The 23,255-nt window shown below is 35.9% G+C and overlaps 1 pseudogene; it reads right to left on the reverse strand.

Annotated features, from left to right (window-relative positions):
- LOC125250791 overlaps window positions 1-23,255 on the reverse strand; it is a 79,305-nt pseudogene continuing 56,050 nt past the window's right edge.

Raw genomic sequence — 23,255 nt, forward strand, 5'->3', positions numbered from 1 at the left:
CAGCGTTAAATATTTATTCAACAAGCAACAAGAAATCGGGAACACGTAACCTATCATAAGGAAAAACAAACAAATCAATGCCCAAATATAACCAACAATTACCCCAATTTAAGAATAATATATAAATAAATACCTGACTTAACCAAGACAAACAAATCAACTTAAATAAAGAAACAAGGGAAAAGCTTGTTTGCTGGTGTGTCTCCTCGCCCCAGACTCCTTCAGCGTCCTCCATATAAGCACACGCAACTAGAAGCAGGTGCACAATGGCGGACCTACAATCAGACTCTCAGGATGAAAAGTAGAGTCATGACGTCACACAACACACACAAGGCACAAGCCGTAACGGCAGCAAAACTTAGAACACGAGACTCTCACAGAAAAGAAAATTAAGTAAAAGAAACGAAAAGTGAAAGTTGGATGGCTTGAATGAAGTCTGTCCTTTGTCAATTTGGTCTTGTCTTACTCCATGGTTACCTTTTGTTCTGCTTACTCTGGTCACTGCTGACTAGTTCACCATTTAAACTTAGGTGTTTGTACCACCTCTGAGAGGAGTTTTGGTCAATCAGATATTGTCCTGTTTCAAAAGGTGGCTTTTCTCCACACCAATCATAAAATAAGTGTCTCTGGAATTGCCGGATTGGGCAGAGAGTACCGTTTTAGACATCATTTCTATTAAATGGAATATGATACATTTTACACAGATTTTATTCAAGCCATGATTTAGAGGAGAGGAAGAGAATTTAAAAAAATATCCAAAAAGAAAGCCTTTATTAACCCACTGGAATAGTTTTTATCACATTATTTTTGACTTGGAAACGAGTGTTGAAAGTGTGTTATTTAATCTGACACAGAGACACTGAGGAATCAGAATCATAAAGCTTAAATCCAGCATAGAGGGGTTCAGTGAATGTGGTGTTAAAGGTGTGTAAGTGTGTGAGTGTGTGTGTGTGTCAGAGACGCTGTAGAAGGACAGTGTGCCAGCCGACACGTCCACATACACTCCTGCTCTCTTAGAGGTTGAACAGACGACAGGTATATCAGTGTCGTTCTTGTTGTGACAGACAGCGAATCCGGCATTAGAGCAGAACAGACTCCAGGATTTTTCATTCCATCCAAACACACAGTCTCTCCCTCCTTTCCTGCTGATTCCTTTATATGTCACAGATATATGAGCACTGTTTCTACTCCATTCAGCCTCCCAGTAACAGCGTCCAGTCAAACTCTCTCCACACAGAACCCTGAGGAACCTCATCAAATCTCTCTGGATGATCAGGATACAGTTGCTTCTCTTTCAAACGTGTCACCTTCCTGTTCTCATCAGACAGAATGAGACGAGGGTTTGCTGTGTTTGGATCCAGTGTGAGATCACAGGCGTCTGAACAAGAAGAGAGAAACATTGATGAGGAATACATTTACTATTAACTACAACTTTTACAACAACACAATTTTTTTACTTTAAAAGTTGTCACCTTTAGTAAAGTTTTGTGTCTGCTGATATTGAAATTAATATGGATACCTGCTTTCCTTTTTTGTTTTTGACTAAATATTCACATTCTTTATGGTATCATTTGCAGGGAAGAGAAGCTATTTTATGCCATTGCATGATCAATTGGTGTTTTTACTCAAGTTTTGTTGAACTGCGTTCAGAATGTTGATCTGGTTACTGTGAAAAACAGTATCATGTGCTGTTGCTTCAGCCCTCATATGGTAGAAAATGTCCAAATAAAAAAAATTGACCCAAGTTGACCCATTTCTTTGTTGGAAGGGTGTAAATGTAACTCTATTATTTATTCTTGTCTATGTAAATATTCATTTTCCCATTTGGCCACAGAGGAGAATCTGAGGGTCACATTCAGCAGACAGACACTGACACACTGTATTTTTTGTATTTATTTCAACAAATGACAACCAAAATCAAACCTGTAGAAACTTGTGAACAGTTTTGAAGTGGCTGTGTGAAAGTTATGCTCATTCACATGCTGAGTGAGAGTCATATTTGCAAATGTAATCTTAATTATTAAACCAAACAAAATACAGCACTTTCAAAAACACTCAGCAATATGATTATTTTATTGATTAATAGGCAGTGGGTTTAATCAGTGACATTATTAGATTTCCTATACAGCATCTTTCTGTCACCTCCTCATCCTGCTTCCCTAAGTGTTTTTGTTGGAGCCATTTAAGTTTGAATGTTTGAATGTTTAAGATGTATTAACTTAATTGTTGACTTAACTATGATTTATGTTTTTGATGAATTTAAAGATGACTTTTATTTTGAAAGATGACTTTTATTTTGATTGTATAAGGAAGAGGTCAGATTGGAATCAGGTGAAGGTGTGAAGGTGTGAAGGTGGAGAGAGCACACAGCTTTCGACCACAAACATTGTTTGACCAACATTAACCTTTTTATTACTTTCTTCTGAAAGTAAACACTTTAGCATTTACGTTGGAATGGAGGTCTTTTCTTGGAGTATGTGCGTCAAAGAATCCCTCAACCTTTACACAAGATGGGTGGCTTTAATTTTGAATTAATTGTGGACAAAAAGCCCCTACATTCAAGTCGAAAGCTTCTCTGAGCTGGGATTTGGATGGAGCAAACAACCAGCACTTGACCAGCATGTCTGTGAGTAGAATGGAGTTCTTCTGAAACATCAGGCCTAAGCTTGCTTAATTTTGTGTTTGAAAGCACCGCCGTTGTGCTTCAAGATGGATGTGAATATGGAGATTGCAAAAGATGAGGAATTACCTGAAGGGGTTTCTGAAGAGTCATTGTACAAATTGATTGGGTCACGAAGAGCAAGACTTGGTGTGCTTACACGGAAAAAGAATGAGGTTGTGGCATTGATAAATGCTGGTGAAGATGTGGTTGTTGTTTAAAGTCATGTGGAAGCATTTGAAAAGCACTTGGCTGATTTTATGGAAGCGCAGGTGTCTGTACAAAGGTCATTACCTGTATCTGAAAGGGAAGGTCATAAATATTGGTATGAATCTAATTTTTTGAAGGAAATGAAGAAATGGTTCAAACATGCAGCAACTTCTGATTCTGAGGAAGTTACAACTGAAGCACTAGAAGCAAGCATACATCCTCATGACAAACACATCAAGTAAACGTTCACATGTGTCTTCTGTACGTGTCCAAGCAGAGGCTGAGCGTGCAGCTCTAATGGCTAAAGCTGCTAGATTAGAAGAAAAATATGATTTGGAAATTCAACAAGCTCATCTTAAAGCAAAAAAGGAAAAACTGGAACTGAAAGCTCAAATGGCTGCAAATGCTGCAAAACTCAAAGTATTGAATGAATATGAGGAAACCCAAAGCAAATCAAAAGTCACAGTTCAGTCTCAAAGGAAATCAATATATGAGATGCATAATGATGAAGAGCAAAATGTATGAAGAAAGTCAAGAACTCTTCAGCCCTTTGAACCCTTCAGTCCGAGTCATTCTGTGCTTGTACACCCTGCAGACCAAGATTCTGGACAAGTAACACCCCATAGTCTTGTGCCAGGTAGCCAAAAGGATGTTGCTACCAAAGATGGTTCTAACTTATGTTTTGAAGATGTAATACGCAGACAAGCTGATATCACCAAACTACTTGTCAAGACGCATCAATTCTCATTGCTACCATCTAGAGAAATACCAGTGTTTTATGGCGATCCTCTTCAGTTTGAATTATTTATACGAGCTTTTGAACATTCCATTGAAGGAAAGACTGATAATAGTCTAGATCGGTTATATTTTTTGGAGCAGTACACTGGTGGACAGCCAAGAGAGTTGGTACAGAGTTGCATTCATATGAACCCAGAGCAGGGTTACAAGGAGGCTAAGAGGTTACTACAACAATTTTTTGGAGATGCAATTAAGATCAGTAATGCATTGATGGAAAAGGCCTTAAATTGGTCAGTCATTAGAACTGAAGATGGCAAGGCTTTGCATGCCTATGCTTTGTTCCTTCGAGGATGTTTCAACACAATGCAGAACATTGGTTCTGTGGTGGAACTGGAAACGGCCTTCAATATGAAAACCATTATAACCAAATTACCATTCAAACTGCATGACCGATAGAGGTCAGTTGCATATGAAATTCAAGACAAAACCAAACAAAGAGCCAAATTCCTGGATATAGTGCAGATCATTGAAAAACAAGCACAGATAGATATAGATCCAGTGTTTGGTGACATTCTAGACACATCAATAAAGGTAGCTGGAAAAGCCAAAATTAAGGATTCAAAGCAAATTAAACTACAAGGAAGAGGAAGTAATTTTCTTACTACAGTGGCAAACATTGGGCAGTCTTGTGATGCAACAAAAGAAAGGAATAGGAGCAAGAGTGCCTTTGAAAATCCTTGTTTGTTTTGTAATGTGATCATACCATGCAAGTATGTGAAAAAATGAAGCAGCACCTAATAAAGAAAGGGACATTTTTCAAGGCCAAAGGACTTTGTTTTGGATGTCTTGCTAAGGGACATATGAGTGTACAATGTCAGAAACGCATGATTTGTGAAATCTGCCAGCAAAAACACCCAACAGTTCTGCACCATACTGAGAAAAGAGTACCAGACAAAAAAGTCAAAGAAAAGAAAAATCACAGTGGAGCTACATTTAGCAGTGCTTTAGTGTTTTTGGGAAATAAAATGCCTACTGGGGCTACTGGAATGCTTCGCCCCCGAAAGCAAACTTTAGGAACTTCCTGTGTTGTGGGAGGATAGATACATGGAAGTACGCGTCTTTTAAATCTATCGTCACAAACCAGTTCTCGGATCTGATTTGTGACACGATATGTTTGATTGTCAGTAGCGAGGCTCAAGTTCAAAATGCTATTTGATTCAACTGATGAAGATCAGCCGAAGGGACTTGGGTATGGCGGGGAAGAAACTGCTGCATAGCGGCAGCCAGACCGAACTATGCAAAGTTTTGCTCCGAGTACAGCACAAAACCCCAAATAATGCCTGCAGAGCAGAATTAGGATTATAATCACAATTCAAAAAAGGGCCATTAAATTCCATACCCACCCATAAAACAGTGATAAACAGACCCTCCATCACAAAGCCCTGAACTACCAAGAGCTGACACCAGGAAGAAACGCCCTCGGCCAATTGGTCTTAGAGTTGACTACACAAACCACAACATGTCTGAAAATAAAAACTTAGCCAGACCAAACCAAATAATTAAAACACAAAAAGAAAAATACCTAAAACATTGAACAGTCGCAACAATGTTTTAGGTATTTTTCTTATTGTAAAGTAAATTGGAATGCTATTTGGCCCTAAACAGAAAATATGAAATGGCAGGACACCTGAGTACAGTGAGTGACCCTAAACTGAGAAAAGTCCTAAGCATGTACAGACTCAGTGAACACAATCTCATCATAGAGACCGGCAGACACAGACAGATCTGGCTACCAAAGGAAGACCGGCTGTGTCCCCACTGCACAGATAATGAAGTTGAAACAGAACTGCACTTTCTAACATCCTGCCCTAAATATGCACAAATTAGGGACACTTTCTATCCCCATTTCACAACTCACCACAAAGACTTCCATCAGAAACCAAATGTGGACAAACTCCCATACCTGCTAGGAGAAAGCCCAGCAAGCTCAAACCTGGCCGCCAGGTATGTGAGGTCCTGTCACAACGAAAGAGCCTCCAGCGGGACAGAACTACCAACACACTCACTAAATGCCTAGAGACACTTCTATAAATATTATAAGATTAAACATTTTTATTACAATTTTTTTTTTTATTATTGCTATTTTATTGCTAGATTTTTTTTCCCCTTCATTATTATTATTTTGTGACAGTTGTCAATGATTTGTTTTTCCTATTCCGTACTGGGGGTGGCGCTGTTGAGCGTATATACGGGGAACCAGGTAGGAAGTTATTTAAGGACATGTGATTGCATCTCTCTCTCTCTCTCTCTCTAGCCTTTGTTGTCAGGCGCGGGTTACTCCCAGTCATGGTCACGCTATCGGATGGCTTGTGAGTATTGTTGTTGTTGGGCCGCGTTGCGTTTATGTGTTAATGCTACATTTAATGCTGCGGTCTTTTTCTGCTTTTAATGCTTACGATTCATATTGAGAGGAAAATGTTCCCCTCATTGAATTTTGTAAAGCATTAGGAAGATGTGATGAGAGCGATTTGCCGATTTGCGTGTAAATGGAGCGTTTGAGAGAGAGCTTTTTCTATTCCGGTTATGTTGTGGTTTAGACGCTAATTCAGGGCATTATATGTAACGTTAGTATATTTTGAGGAAGGTTTTTTTTGTGTAGGTGGTTTTTTTTTTTCCTTTTGGGGTTTATTTAGGCGCTCGAGTTGCCAAATTATTTTGTAAATATTGTGTGTGATGTAATGAATTGTGTTTCAAGCCCAGTAGTTCAATGAGTGACATGGTAAGCAATTAATATTCTTTTCTTTTTTTGTTGAACTTTGGATCCAGATGATTTTTTTATTTTTTCTTATGCCTGCGTTTCTCTTATGTGGCTGCCATATTGTGTTTTGATTCATTTTTGTTCCTGCATAAGATTTATTGCATTGCATTTAATTATCTGGATTATTTAATTATTTGTTGATTTATTTGTCACTCATTTATTGTTGTGAGGTAATTAAAAGGTAAATGTTTCTGGGCTTGAAATTAATAGTTGTGATTTATTTATTTACTTTTTTTCCGATCTATTTTTTCTTTTTTGAGTTGAATATGATGTACTGAATTGTAATGTGATATGATTGGAATTGAACTTGAATAGAACACTTTTAAATCAACTTTCTTGTGGTTCCTTGTTCTACTTGATTCATATAACAGAACTGATAATGTCATTCCTATATGTGGTGTCTCTAATGATGAATTTAATTTAATAATTGTGGTGGTTTTTACCCCTGGCGCCCAAACCTAATCTTTTAAGGCCAAATACCGTCACAATTTTATTTATTTATTTTTTTATTGTACAGTGTTATTAATGCTTTGGTAATGTAAAGATTTCTTTCTCCATGCCAATAAAGCTATTTTGAATTTGAATTTGAGAGAGAGTGTCAAGTTTTATGGACATTTTATTTAATTTAATGCTCCAAATGTTAACCAGCGCCATGTATGTGCACATATTCAATAATGTATTCTTAAAATTAAATGTACATGTGCATTATACAATGGTTTGTCTGATCATGAACTCAATGACACAATGGATTTTTTATGTAAACAGAACTTCACTTAACCCCATACTTCACTTAAAGAATAACTTGGTGGGTCTTGTAATAAATTATACTTGTCTCAGTGGGTCCTGGAATAGAATAGTTTGGGATCCCCTGCCCTATGTTATAGAATAACAATATCTAATACTTGTCCTTGTTGGGACATTTTTGGTCCCAATTAGAAAAACAGCTTAAAAATCATACTAAGTGATGTGAGTGAGCATGTGTAGACATACACTTTCGTGGTCCTGCTGTCATCATGAACTCTCCTCCATGATCCACACTATAAACACACAAACACACATTAATGTAGATCTGCATCATGCACACACACTTTCAGTATGTTAGTATGGGTGTTTGTTATACTAGAGTATCTTCAGTGAGCAGCTTGGATGGTCCATTTTTTCACAGAGCATCTTGACTCCTGAATCCCCTGGGTGATTAAAGCTCAAATCCAGCTCTCTCAGGTGTGAGGAGTTTGAACCCAGAGCTAAAGAGACAAAACCACAGCCTTCCTCTGTCACCATACAGCCAGACAACCTACAGACAGATAAAAACAGCCCATCATCTACAAAAATACACATCAACACTCAATATCGTTCATAGTGTGAATGAATAAAAGAGTTCTCTTTGTATCTCTCACTCAACCAAACAAACAAAAACTTTAATTCTCTAATAACTACATCAAAACATACTGAATTTTCAAACATCAGCAATAATGTAACTCAATCAAATATATCAGAAGTAATTTAATATTAAACAGTTCAGAAATGTAATCTTACATGCAGTCCTCCTGTGGTTCACATTCATATTTCTATGAATGGCGGCATTTCTCTGTGTTTCACTGTGATATTTTATTTGATGAGGTTCTTAAATGTGTTTTGATTCATTTACAGATAAAGTGCTATAATTTATATTTTAGATTCTATCTCCTAATTTGAACTTCTGCAAATCAGTACAGTGCTCAAATGACAAAGCTGGGCACCAACGTAAAAACTAGAAATATTTGTAACTGGAATATTACTACAAAAAGGGGAATTTTTAGTCTCTCATTGATGCGACTACTTGCTGCACAAACTAGACTTCACATAGACTTCTACAAAGGATTGCAGTTCTTGAAACAAAGTACTTGCGGGACTAAAAAAAACAGACGGAACACAAAGCATGGATGCCCGCAGCATACAGCCGGTGAGTAACATGAATCTAGTGCTCCTACGCAGAAACAAGCCATAACTGATTGACACACTAATTGATGGCATAAACATGGAGTGAGACCCAAAGGCACTTGAGACATCAGATTGTCATGAGTATCACATATTGCCACAGTAGCATACCCTACCCCAGATATGGCTATGACAAGGATTGCAAACACTGATATCCTACCACCCCCTATACATTTTGAGAATAGGGCCCATATTTATCAAGTTTATCAAAGTGCCCTTTTAGTCTTAAGTACTGAGAATTCATGAAATTTAATATCATAAAAATATATAGGCAGGTCAGTTAAAAGCACACCAGTTTTAAATGTGCCATTAAGACATGGTGGAAAAGGTGGTTATTTTTTATTTCCAATGTGTATATCATAATGTATTCTCTTATAAACTCCTCTTAGGAATTTCACCATTCAATGTCAATTTATCTGAGAATATTCTTAAATAAGTAAATCCATTCAGTAATTGGTCCATGCCTATGTCATCACCCAAAATCCTGTTTGTGGCACAGCAAAGTGTTGTGAATCATTTCTAAGACTGACACATAAGATTTAGTCCAACACTTCACTTAAATTACGACTGAGATGCTTGATAACTAAGTTTTAAGTGCAGCTTTGAGCCAGGATTTTTTTTTACTCTCAAGTCAATTCAGGATGAAAATGGGTGAGGAATCCCCAAACATGATCAGATACAGATCAAATCAGCCAGCAGCTAACACTGATTCTAACTGGTGCTCAAGGTCGAGCAGACAGCGGCACTCAGCTCAGAGCGTAGCCAAGCACGTGACTTTGATAGTGAGTGACTCCATAATCAGAAACATCAAGAACAGGACTACAGCTACATACAAGTCTTCACTTCAACACCTGAATGGACACGCGGTTGACACATCCCACAAAGACAATGATAACACCACTGAGCCACAACAACCACGGACATGGACAGAATCTCGACTGAGCTCACCACAGACAGTAACGTATTTGAACTGCTCCGAGATTCAGCACCCAAGAATGACCTATTGGAAAACAGCCAGGGAAGCCTCAAATATGTATGGGCACACTCTGAGGACACCTAAAAAAAAGTGGTGGAGATCAGGCAATAGGTGGCTCTATAACTGTCAAAAAATCTTTAAAAACCATATTTTTCCTTACTAAATTGCCTGTATTGGCTGTAAATGGTCTTTTCCATCTATGATCTAAGTGCTTACATGCTTGCTAAATAAAATATAATACCTTTTTACGTGCTTAAAAGCCTTAAATGCTTGAATACTGATAAATGCTGCTTGCAACTTTAATTATTATTAGGGGTTCAAGCATATAGTGCTGAAACTAGGGCTGGGCGATATGGCCAAAAAGTCATATCTCTGTATTTTTTGGCTAAATGGCGATATGCGGTATATATCTCTGTATTTTCTACATTTTTCTATTTGGATTTAGAAAAAAAATATCTGTATATCATGTTTTAAAAATCTTAATTTAACATCTTGCCTAATGTTGTCCTAAATGTTATGAGAGCTTTGTGTGGGAGTAATAAAATATCTGCACAGGCTCTTCCACTACATCATAAAGTTTTGGTATATTCACCCCTAGATATTTTATATAATCCAAGTCCCAATTTAAAGGTGCCCTAGAACATGTTTTTAAAAGATGTAATATAAGTCTAAGGTGTCTCCTGAATGTGTCTGTGAAGTTTCAGCTCAAAATACCCCATAGTTTTTTTTTTAATTAATTTTTTTAACTGCCTATTTTGGGGCATCATTAACAATGCACTGATTTACACTCGACGCCGCCCCCTGCCAATCGCGTCTTCCCTGCCACACCAGCTCTCGACTATATTACAGCACATTTACAAAGTTCACACAGCTAATATAACCCTCAAATGGATCTTTACAAGATGTTCGTCATGCATGCTGTATGCATGCTTCGAATTATGTGAGTAAATTATTTATTTGGATGTTAACGTTTGATTCTGCATGAGTTTGAGGCAAATATTGGGGGCGTACATATTAATGATCCCGACTGTTACGTAACAGTCGGTGTTATGTTGAGATTTGCCTGTTCTTCGGAGGTCTTTTAAACAAATGAGATTTATATAAGAAGGAGGAAACAATGGAGTTTGAGACTCAATGTATGTCATTTCCATGTACTGAACTCTTGTTATTCAACTATGCCAAGATAAATTCAATTTTTCATTCGAGGGCACCTTTAACTGAAATTTAGAGGATACTATCTGATTGGGCTTGTAATTAAAACAAAGTATCTGAGTTTTAGGAATATTGATTTTGTATCCAGAAACGGCGCTAAATGAATCCAAATAAGATAATAGGTTAAATAAAGAGAATCTGGATTTGTCAGGTAAATTAAAATGTCATCTGCGAAGAGCGAGATTTTATGTTCTTGACCAAACATCTTTACTCCTGTGATATTACTGTTCTGAATAACTCCTTGGCTTAAAGAGAGAGCTCCATTGACTTTAACACTCTGAGGTCTCGCCGGCGATACCACCGCTTTTTTTTCTTACCAGTGTGAAAGAGACTCAAAATACTCCGTCAATGTTACACAAACAATTAAGAGTTATACACCATTTTAATCTGTTGAATATCTTCTTTTATTTGTGTACACTCAGAGTAAAAACAAAATGTTGTGCTTTTTGTAAAATAAAGAAAACTAAAATGATGCGTGATCTCTCGTCTCCCTCTGAACAAAGTCCAATCTGATAGTTCTCAGAAAATGAGCTGTAACTTAGTGAATACTACTGACAAAAAAATTACACTTATGTCTAAAAAAACGTTAAGATGTCAGGTTTTAAATCGTGTAAGTCAAATTGAAAACAAACATTCTGTGTTTATGTAATCTGTATGAAAAGAGAGCCATGTCAGAAGTCCGTGATTCAGCTCATTATCCACTAATGCGGCCACGCCCACGGAGCCAGCGCTATTCACAGGCAAATTCAGAGGCAACACATGCATACATCGTCTCAATCGTGTATTTATTGTCTTGAAAAGTGTTTATCTGGATGTAAAAGCCATGGTTAGCGACCTCTGGCAGACATGTAGTTAGTTCCGGTTTTCTTTTCTTCTATTGATGAATTTTAGATGAGTTTTTGTTTCTTTAGCGCCCTCCGGCTGCAGTATGAATTGTAAACACCATTCATGGAATAGCCTCTTCTTCTTTAGACAAATTTGTGGACTAAAAATGCACAGAGAGCGCCCTCCGGCTGCAGTATGAATTGCAAACACCAGCGCTCATAGAGATAACAATGAATATTAAATAAAAATAACTCCTCTGTATAGAAAATTGATAAAACATATGAGAATCCAATATTTCTCCAAATGTGCATGCTTTTAAACTAAAAGCCTATATTCAGACTCTTTGCATCACAGAAATACATTATATTTTAAAGTATAATATAAAACCATTATTTATATTGTAATAATATTTTTCTGTATGTTTCATATACCATGATGAGCTTGAGACATCACAGAAGGTTTTTTTCACAGCCTACCTGACTGAAATACCTCATTAATATGCAAGTCATTTCAGGTCATTACTATGCGATTCTTTTGTCTTCTCTGGTGAGAATGACCCATTATTCATGGTGATTCACGCCTCCTCGCATACTGTGTTTCTTGGCAAAAAGTGTCTTACAAAAACTAAATCAATATATTGTTATAAATGAAAGAGTAGTCAGCATAATTTTTACATAATTTTTTTGGCCTTATTTCAGTGACTTAAGTTTTTTGTTTTTTCAATAACCACGCATAAACATTATTCCTTCAAAAACACAAACATGTACATACATGTTCCTCACATATTATTGTAGCCTAGTTTGTGCTGAATACAGTGTAATGACACTTTTGTCATTAATATGTTTATGAACAACTGAAAAAAGCACAAATGTCAGGGCATGTCAAAACTTCTCCAGGCCCCAAAAATCCTCAGACCCCTGAGGGTTAATTCTCGCTTTTGGAGATTTATATAGGGCTTGAATTATTTCTATGAATGATTGGTGGAATCCGAATTTTTCTAATACTTTGTACAAGAATGTCCAATTAACCCGATCAAATGCCTTTTCTGCATTGAGGCTTATCAATAACATCTTACTTTGATTTTTAACTACATGATCAATTATATGCAATGTTCGATGAATATTATCCTGTGTCTGTCACTGTTTAATAAAACCGGTTTGATCTAAGCTTACTATCTGAGGAAGAATATTTTCAAGTCTTTTTAGAAATAATATGTGTAAATATTTTATAATCTTGATTAAGCACACTAATAGGGCGATAGCTTCCACACTCCAAACTATCCCTTCCATCTTTAGCTAACACGGAAATAGATGCTTTATTCCATGAGGGAGGTATTATTACAGTTGTCAAGACATACTGTAATTAAAAGAGGTTTTCAAAATCGGAATCAAGAGATCTTTCATCTCCTTATACCATTCCGAGGGGAAGCCGTCTGGCCCTGGTGCTTTATTAGATTTAGAGTTCGAAATCGCTTTTTTAATTTCCAATTCTGTTATTTCTGAGGTCAAAAAAATTGTTCTGGTCTTCACTTACTTTGGGCAAAATTGTTTTATCGAGAAAATCTGACATACATTTTTCATCCACTTTGTGTTGAGCGTACAATTGGCTGTAAAATAACAAAAAGGCCTGTTGGATAGTGTCCAATTTACAAACTATATTATTTGTTTGGGGGTCTCTTATTTTGTGAATGGTATTTTCTAATTCTTGTTTCTTTAATTTATAAGCCAATAGTCTAGATGCTTTGCCTCCAGCTTCGTAGTAACTCGTAGTAAATGTAATTTTTTTCTTTATTTCACTTGACAGAATTTGATTAATTTCATTCTTTTTTTTTATTCATTTCTATTTTCAAGTTTGTATTCAAAGTAATTTTGTGTCTATCTTCCAGCACCTTCAACTGAGCCTGTAGTCTCTTTAAATGTTCATTCCTTTTCTTTTTCAAATTAGCGCTATATCCAATAATCTTCCCCCTTAAAACCGATTTTAGCGCATCCCACAGAATTCTAGGAGAAACTTCCCCATTATCATTTTCATCCATATAATTTTTTATATCCTCTCTAATTTGTTCCCTCATAGGATGTAAAATACTTGTATTCAGCCTCCAAGAGGTGTCTCTTCTTGTATACACTCAAAATGTAGCTTATTAGATATTAATGTTACCACCCCTCTTTTAGAACATTGAGAGCATGAAGATGAGAATTGCTTAAATCTCCATTTCTTAAGTTTATCATGTTCAGATTGTGACAAGTGGGTTTCTTGAAGTAACTGATTGCTCGATTGCTCCTGTCTGCCTTGCTGCCTCTGCCTTGCTGCTGGTGTTTGCATCTCCGTATAGCTTTGTTTTCTCTTACTTTTATTGAATCTCTTACTTTTGTTCATTGTTGTTTATATTACTATTATTGCCTACCACATTAATCTGACGTTGCTAGCTTGTAATCTTTGAATCTAAATCGCTGTTACAACGCGTTTGCATCTCGCTTGTTAACTTGTTATCAGTCTTGCGCGCTCCTCTTTCAATGCGTTCATCAAACAGCTGGTGTTTGCGTCTCCGTATAGCTTTGTTTTCTCTTACTTTTATTAATTTTTGCTCATATTATTATTGCCTACCACATTAATCTGACGTCGCTAGCTTGTAATCTTTGAATCTAAATCGCTGTTACAACACGTTTGGATCTCGCTGGTTAACTTGTTATCAGTCTCGCGTGCTCCTTTTTTAACGCGTTCATCAAACAGCTGTGGTAACTCGGATCAGTCTACAAACACAGTGAGTCATGTCATCCTCTCCCTCTCTTATTTTGTGCTCAGTTTGTCACATGTTCAGTGTAGCTCTCTCTGTCAGAGACGAGGGATTTACATGTCATAAATGTAGGGAAATAGTCAGGCTGACACATACTATCTCTCTCTCTGGTTCTTTCTCGGCTGCTTCCTCTAGGTGTCGCCGCAGCGGCAGTAATATGCCCTTCATATTACTATCATTAATACTAAAATTCAGGGGCGTCACTAGGCCCTTTTTAGGGGGGCTTCAGCCCCCCTAAACTTCTGCCCAGCCCCCCTAAAAAAATATTTGATTAATAAATTTTTGATCGCTTCAGTCCCCTTTAAAAAAACTCATTTGAAACGGCGGCAAGCTGCGTCAAGTTTCGGCTCCTCCCCTTATCTGAGTCTGCTTGGATTTAGCGCATTTTTCAATCTGCAGGGGCACCGAGCAGAGCGAACATCAGAGAGCACAAGGTGTGTGTCGTGTGTGCGTGCATTTATTGATAGATTGCTAATGCTATGATATTACATCTGCATCGGTGCAGTTCTTTGTCATAAATGCATTGCAGTTTACATAATGTAATGTTACTGGAGCACTGGGAGCACACGGGACGGCTTGGTTTCTCATCCAATACCAATACGTTTCGCTGCGTTCACCTTCAGCCCTTGTGTGATAGTTGTTTTTTATTCCTACAAAAATGAAGTGATTAACACCCATGAAAACATACTTTAGATTCAGAAAACGATCATGATTTATTTTAATTTACTTTTTACAATTACAGACATATTATAATGTATTTTGACATTACATTATGCAGCCATGCACAGAAATGACACACATCATTGTCTGAAAGCACTAGATGGCCCAGAGAGAGAGAATGTGGAGTTATTTTGTTTTGTATTATTAAATATAGTTTTGTATTAAGTAATAATGAATCAGGAGGAGTGTCATGATACATAAATTAGAGTAAGCGTAGAGTAAAGGGATTTTTGATTTTCTTGATTTATACTATTTATACTAGATTTGTACTTGATTTATAGAAGTGGAAAATTGATAATTCATGTTGTTATTTTTAATAAATAGAAATAAATATAGAACAGATTAATCATATTGCCAATAGACAATTACATTAATACATGGTTTGTCTATATTCTTAATGAATATTAGCTGGTTAGTTAAAATACTTAAAATGACATCAATTTTCATGGGGTGACTTTATGAATATCCAACCGTATTGTTGATTATAAAGGCTAAAAAGCTAAAAAACTAAAATAATTTATATTTCATTGTAGATGGATATACGACATTTTTTCTTGTCGTGCGGGAGTAGGTCTGCAAATGAGCAACAGTCAGTCAAATAATATTTTTTTAATCATACCCTTATTGGGGGCTGAGCCCCCCTAAAATCAAAATCCTAGAATCGCCCCTGCTAAAATTAATATTACTAATCTCTTTATTCATTCAAATTCAATCAAAATATGATTGTTTGCAACAAGTGCAAGTATAAGAACTAAACTTCGTTGGTTCTAGCATGTCACTCACGCACGTTTGAGCTTTCGTGTTTACTGTTTGATAAGCTCTTTATGTATGTGCGTGTGCTGATCAGTGTTGTGAATAAAAGTCTAAATTAAATCAGTTGAATGATGGACTTACCTGTCGATCTCTCAACTCTTTGAACCATTTGAAATATAATAAATATTGGTGTTTTTCCAGTACCGGTATACCGCACATCCCTATCGGCATATATATTATATATATTTTATAATAATTAAGTTATGATACTTACATACATACTTACATAATTCAGTTTCTAATCCAGTTCGTTTTGTTTTAAATGGTTCGTTTTGTTATTTTTCCTGCTGACTATCAAGTTTATGGTCAACGAATTCTGAGGTATAAGTTAACATAATGTTAAGTGAAATTGTTTGCAACACTGACTAAACTGATGATTTCGGTAAGCTACTGTGTCATTCAACATATTTTCATGTATTTTGTTCTGCAAAGAGGAAAGGATGATCAAGCTGTTCAAGATGAAAACTGAGAAGTGACACAGTCTTTGTTCAACTTTCTTTTCATAATATAAATAAATGCATAGCCTAGGCCTATTAACTTATACTGTAAGTTCATGAATAAAAATGAAAATGTGGACAAAATCAGAAGCTATTAAATGTCTTATTATAATATAAAAATTAAAATGACTGGTAATAATTGATTATGACAGATTTTTTACTGTCCATCAAAATGAGAGTCTGGAGTCTGAGGCTGATTTGGGGCCTGGAGAAGTTTTGACATGCCCTGACATTTGTACTTTTTTCAGTTGTTCATAAACATATAAATGGAAAAAGTGCCATTACACTGTATTCAGCACAAACTAGGCTACCATAATATGTGAGGAACATGTATGTACATGTTTGTGTTTTTGAAGGAATAATGTCTATGCGTGGTTATTGAAAAAACAAAAAACTTAAGTCACTGAAAGAAGGCCAAAAAATTATATTAAATCTGTGTTCACATGACTTCTGGGTATTGGAGGTTGTAAAGTAGAGTTTTTGCTTCAAAATTATGTAAAAATTATCCTGCCTAATTGTTCATATAAAACAATATATTGATATAGTTTTTGTAAGACACTTTTTGTCACGAAACACAGTATGCGTGGAGGTGTGAATCATCATGAATAATGAGGTAATTCACACCTGAGAAGACAAAAGATCAGCATAAAAGACCTCTAATGACCTGCATATTAATGAGCTCTTTCAGTCAGGTAGGCTGTGAAAAAACCCTCTGTGATCATGTATCAAGCTCATCATTACGGTGGCCGAGAGACCTCAACACGCTGCAAATGAAGAAAACACATGCAAATAGAAAAAACACCAGGAAATAAAGAAAACATATTCATCAGTTTGACAACACATGCGCTGCAATAGTCCACAACACTTACAAATAGACAAACGCGCTGCACAAGTCCACAACACTTACAAATAGACAAACGCGCTGCACAAGTCCACAACACTTACAAATAGACAAACGCGCTGCAAAAGTCCACAACACTTACAAATAGACAAACGCGCTGCAAAAGTCCACAACACTTACAAATAGACAAACGCACTGCAAATAGCACATACCAGGCCCAGTGATCTCAAGCCCTTCTGCGATGATCTGAATGATGATGAGGATGATGATGATGAGGCTACTTTTAGAATTAAATTAATAATTTAATTTGCCCCGCAATAATTTATAGTGCATCACGCATAACTGACACGGTTTGTCGGTTATGCGTTTGTCTATTTGTAAGTGTTGTGGACTTTTGCAGCGTGTTTGTCTATTTTTAAATGTTGTGGACTTTTGCAGCGCGTTTCACTATTTGTAAGTGTTGTGGACTTTTGCAGCGCATGTGTTGTCAAACTGATAAAGATGTTTTCTTTATTTGCTGGTGTTTTTTCTATTTGCATGCGTTTTCTTCATTTGCAGCGCGTTGAGCTCTCTCAGCCACCGTACATCATGGTGTATATCAAACATACAGAAAAAACAGTAATACTGTAAAATATTATTACAATATAAAATAATGGTATTCTATTATATACTTTAAAATTTAATGTATTTCTGTAATGCAAAGTGTCTGAACAATTATGTTACCTCTGTGGCATTTCATATAGGCTTTTAGCTTAAAAGCATGCACATTTTGGAGAAATATTGATGGATTCTCATATGTTTGTCAATTTTCTATACAGAGGAGTAATATTTATTTAATATTCATTGTCATCACTATGAGAGCTGGATACTGGAGGGCGCTCTGTGCACATTTAGTCCACAAATTCATCTAAAGAAGAACAGGTCATGTGACATTCCAGGAACTAACAGAGGCCAGAGATCGCTATAACATCCAGATAAACACTTTTCAAGACGAAAAATACACAATTGAGACGATGTATACATGTATTGCCTCAGAATTTGCGTCTGAATAGCGCTGGCTTCATGGGCGTGGCCGCATTAGCGGATAATGAGCTGAATCACAGACCTCTGACATGGCTCTCTTTTCATACAGATTACATAAACAGAATTTTTGTTTTCGATTTAACTTACACGATTTAAAACCTGACGTTTCTTGAGACATAAGTCTAATTTTTTTGTGATTAGTGTTCACTAAGTTACAGTTCATTTTCCGAAAACTATCAGATTGGACTTTGTTCAGGGGGAGAAGACTGATCATGCATCATGTTAGTTTTCTTTATTTTGCAAAAAGCACAACATTTTGTTTTTACTCTGAGTGTACACAAATAAAAGAAGATATTCTATAGTTTCAATTGATATATTACTTATGTCTCTATGACAAAAAATGTATTTTAGTCTGTTTTGCTGAAATGTAAACAAAAAAAATCCTGCAAAACGTGCCGGCGCGTTTCCCGACTCCAGAGAGTTAATATTATAAAGCAACAAGAACATTTTTGGTGCGCCAAAAAAACAAAACAAAATAACTACTTATAAAGTGATGGCTGATTTCAAAACAATGCAGGAAGCATCAGAGCACAATGAATCAGAGTATCGAATCTGCTGTTCGAAGCGCCAAAGTCACGAGATTTCAGCCGTTGGCAGTTTGACACGCAATCCGATTCATGATTCGATACACTGATTCATAACGCTCCGAAGCTTCCTGAAGCAGTGTTTTGAAATCGGCTAAAATAACTCACTAAGTAAGTCGTTATTTAGTTTTTTTGGCACACCAAAAATATTCTTGTTGCTTTATAATATTAATATTGAACCACTGTACTCGGATGAACTGATTTAAATATGTTTTTTGTACCTTTATGGATCTTGAGAGAGTAAATGTCATTGCTCCCTATGTAGGCCACACTGAGCCATCGGATTTCAACTAAAATATCTTAATTTGTGTTCCTAAGATTAACGAAGGTCTTACGGGTGTGGAACGGCATGAGGGTAAGTAATAAATGACAGAATTTTCCTTTTTGGGTGAACTAACCCTTTAAGAAATCAAGGCACAATTGTCAGTAAAGCAGCTTGGAAAGAACGTACACATATAAATACATTTATTTGACATTGCTTTGTTTTTTCACATTCTTTCCTATTCTTTCCTTTTATTTCAACAAAACCAATTAAACTGCATTTGAAAAATCATACCTCAGTATTCGCAGCTGACAGTTTGGATTCTTCAGTCCATCTGAGAGCAGCTTCACTCCTAAATCCTGTAGGTCATTGTTACTCAGGTCCAACTCTCTTAGGATACAGTTTAGGGATTGAAGAGCTAATGACAAACTCTCACAACACTGAGCAGTGAGATTACAGCCAGAAAGTCTAGAAGAGAGAAAAACATAACAGTTGGATCATCTACAAACACACATCAACATTATGATTGGCTGACTTTAAATGATCTCTTATATGTTCTTAAATACCTCAGTATCTGCAGCTGACAGTTTGGACTCTGCAGTCCATCTGAGAGTAGCTTCACTCCTGAATCCTGCAGGTAATTGTTAGTCAGGTCCAGCTGTCTCAGGATACAGTTTGAGGATTGAAGAGCTGATGACATTTTTTCACAGTGCTGAGCAGTGAGAGCACAACCAGAAAGACTAGAAGAGAGCAGAACACACAACAACAGTTGGATCATCTACAAACACACATTAACATTATGACCAGCTGACTTTAAATGATCTCTTATGTTATTAAATACCACAGTATCTGCAGGTGACTCTTTAGTCCAGCTGAGAGCAGCTTTATTGCTGAATCACAGTTTGAGGATTGAAGAGCTGATGAAACTATTTCACAATGCTGAGCAGTGAGATCACAGCCAGAAAAACTAGAAGATGAAAAAAACACAAATAAAATTAAAACAATACTGAAATAACAATAAATACATTAAAGTCTCACAGCTTAAAATTGCTATTACATGCTACTTCGACTGCATTAGCTTGACTGACATTATCAATATTCACACATGTATTTGAGTTAAAGGTGTGTAGCAATGCCAATGTCTGTATCTGCATCTCTAACAATCTCAAAATAATTTTTATTTCTCTGAATTTTGATAAAAAACAAAAGTGGATTTTAATTTTAACTGGGTGTCTGTAAAACTTGCAGAAGAAGACAGTTTTAAATGCAATTCTGTTCCCTTAATATTTTTCATAAAAAAAACATCTTGTTCAAACTCATAAAATAATAAAACAGGCAAATCTGAACAAATTATTAAAAATAAATAAATCAGAGATGCTCAATTCTGTTCATGGAGATCCATCTTCCTGCAAAGTTCAGCTCCAGCACTGATCAAACAATTTATTTCAATTTCAATTTATTTATAAAGCACAATTAAACAGCTGCCACTGACCAATGTGCTGTACAAAGTAAAAACCATTAACAGAATAAAAACAACACAATCACAGATTAAATCTACAAAATATCAAAACAGGACAACTGTATCAAAAGTCATATATTATAAGACAGATCAAATAAAAAAGTATTTAACCTATATTTAAAAATGGACAGAGTAGGAGCAGTTCTAATTTCCATAGGCAGACTGTTCCAAAGTCTTGGGGCAGCTATGGAAAATGCTCAATCTCCCCAAGTCTTGAGCATAGATCTAGGAACCAGCTTCAAATTGGCAGACCTAAGAGCTCTTGCAGGTTGGTGGACTGTCAGCAGATCAGAAAGGTAAGAAGGCGCTAACCCATTTAGCAACTTAAAAACTAATAAAAGAACTATAACGCAGGTAGCCAATGAAGTGACTGAAGGACAGGAGTTATATATTCCTGTTTACGATCTCCAATCAGAGCTGTGACAGCAGCATTCTGAACCACCTGAAGGCAATTTATGGAAGATTGACTAATCCCCAAATAATGAGAATTGCAAAAATCAAGCCTTGTGGTGATGAAACCATGTATTACTCTTTCAAAATCTGTGAATGAAAGGAAAGACTTCCTTTTTACCAGGGTTCACAACTGGTAAAAGCTTGAAATCACAACTTGGTTAACCTGTCCAACAAGCTTTAGGGGACTATCCAACACCATGCCCAGATTTGTCACATGTGGCTTAAAATAAGGTGCCAGAACACCAAGATTTACATTTGCCGTACAATGTACGCCAAAAGGGGTAATCACCATTATTATTATTTTTGTATTATTTATTCTTTATTTGACAGGAACAATGGACAATAAAATATTACCCCAGAATTAGCTACAGAGCTAAATTTCATCTGCTGTCCCTGGGCAGGAGTACATCAAATTATTAATAAAAATACCATAGAAATTAAACACAATAGAATACAAAAAGTATAAAAACATATTCAAAAATCATTACCTTGTATAATTAATGATCACAGACTTGACATGCCTTTAAAAATCTTTTCAAATGTAATTTAAACTGGACAAAGGTAGTACACTGTCTAATATCAGTTGGTAAACTATTCCAATTATTAACAGCTTTTACAGAAAAAGCTGATCGTCCAAAATCTGTTTTTCTAAAATGCGCTTCACAGTCACCTCTTAACGAGGCCCTTGTCTGTCTTATACTTTCATTGCGCAGTCAAACAAACGTCTTTAAAGGTGGAGGTGCAAGATCATTCACGATTTTATACATTAAACTACAATTGTGAAATATTACAAAGTTTTTAAAAGTAAAAAGATTATGTTTTTGAATTATAAGACAATAATGATATCTGTCTGGTTTCTTATCAAAGACTTTTAAAGCACGTTTGTATAAACTATGTAAAGGTCTAAGAGTAGATTTCCCTGCTTGGGACCATGAAGTAATGCAATAAGAGAAATGAGAAAAGATAAAAGAGTGCAGAAAGATTCTTGCAGCTTCTGCTAAAAGTTGACTCTGTATAAATTTAAAATTTCTATGTTGGGGTGTAACTCTACAAACTATTTTTTTAACATGCTTTTCAAATGTTAAGTGAGTGTCTAAAATAACTCCAAGGTATTTAAAGTCCGATACAATCTGTAATCTTTCACCATTTACCAATATATCTGGTACAACCTCCTCCATCTTTCTAATCTTAAAATACATACAAGCAGTTTTCTTGACGTTTAACAATAAACAACACTGATTAAACCAGTCTGAGATTTTGGCCATGGCAGCAGATAACTTTTGTGATACCTGTTCATTTGTTTTAGCATGTACATAAATCACAGTATCGTCTGCATACATTTGAATAAATGCATCAGGACAAACATCTGGAAGATCATTCAAGTACAGACTACAAAGAAGAGGTCCTAGTATGGACCCCTGAGGTACCCCTGATGAACAGTGTCTTGTTGAAGATATACGTGTTTTAATCCGGGTGCGTTGCTTCCTTGATATAAGATAAGACTCAATCCATTTCATTGTTTGCATAGAAAAATTAAAATGAGTTAAATTAGATAACAAAATATTATGGTTTAACGTGTCAAATGCTTTTTGCAAATCGAGAAACACAGCACCCACAACCCCACCCTTATCTAATTTTAATCGTACTTGCTCAATGAAGTAACATACAGCAGTCTCCGTAGAGTGCCGTTTACGAAACCCGAATTGCATAGGGCACAATAAGTTATTTTGTGTATCTAAAAAAATTACAATTTGCTCAGTTACTACTTTTTCTGTTATTTTTGATACAGGTGACAAGATTGAGATTGGCCTATAATTTGCTACGTTTAGTGGAACACCTGCTTTGAAGACTGGGGTGACTATCCCAGTTTTCCAGCAATTTGGAAAAACAGATTGCTTGATCGATAAGTTCACAAGGTGTGTAATTGGTACTAAAAAATATTCAGTTATTTTTTTTTTTTTAAAAATTGCAATTTAAACCATCTATATCTTTAGCGTATGAATTTTTAAAGGTTTTCATAACATTCTGAATCTTGTTCTCTGATACTGTTGTTAAATCAAAAGCAGTTTCAGCTGAGTTAACAGAGTTAAGTTCTCTATATCTGGTACCAAATTTATCAGTCAATCTTTGAACTGAGTCAACAAAATAATTATTAAAAGTATCTACAATTTCATCAGGTTTATTAAGTATTCTTCCTTCATGATTTAATTCTGAACATTTAATACATGATTTAGATTCTTTCTTTGTCAATTGATTAAAAGTTTGCCACATTTT

The sequence above is a fragment of the Megalobrama amblycephala genome, linkage group LG17 (assembly GCF_018812025.1).
Source record: "Megalobrama amblycephala isolate DHTTF-2021 linkage group LG17, ASM1881202v1, whole genome shotgun sequence".
Taxonomy (NCBI): Eukaryota; Metazoa; Chordata; class Actinopteri; order Cypriniformes; family Xenocyprididae; genus Megalobrama; species Megalobrama amblycephala.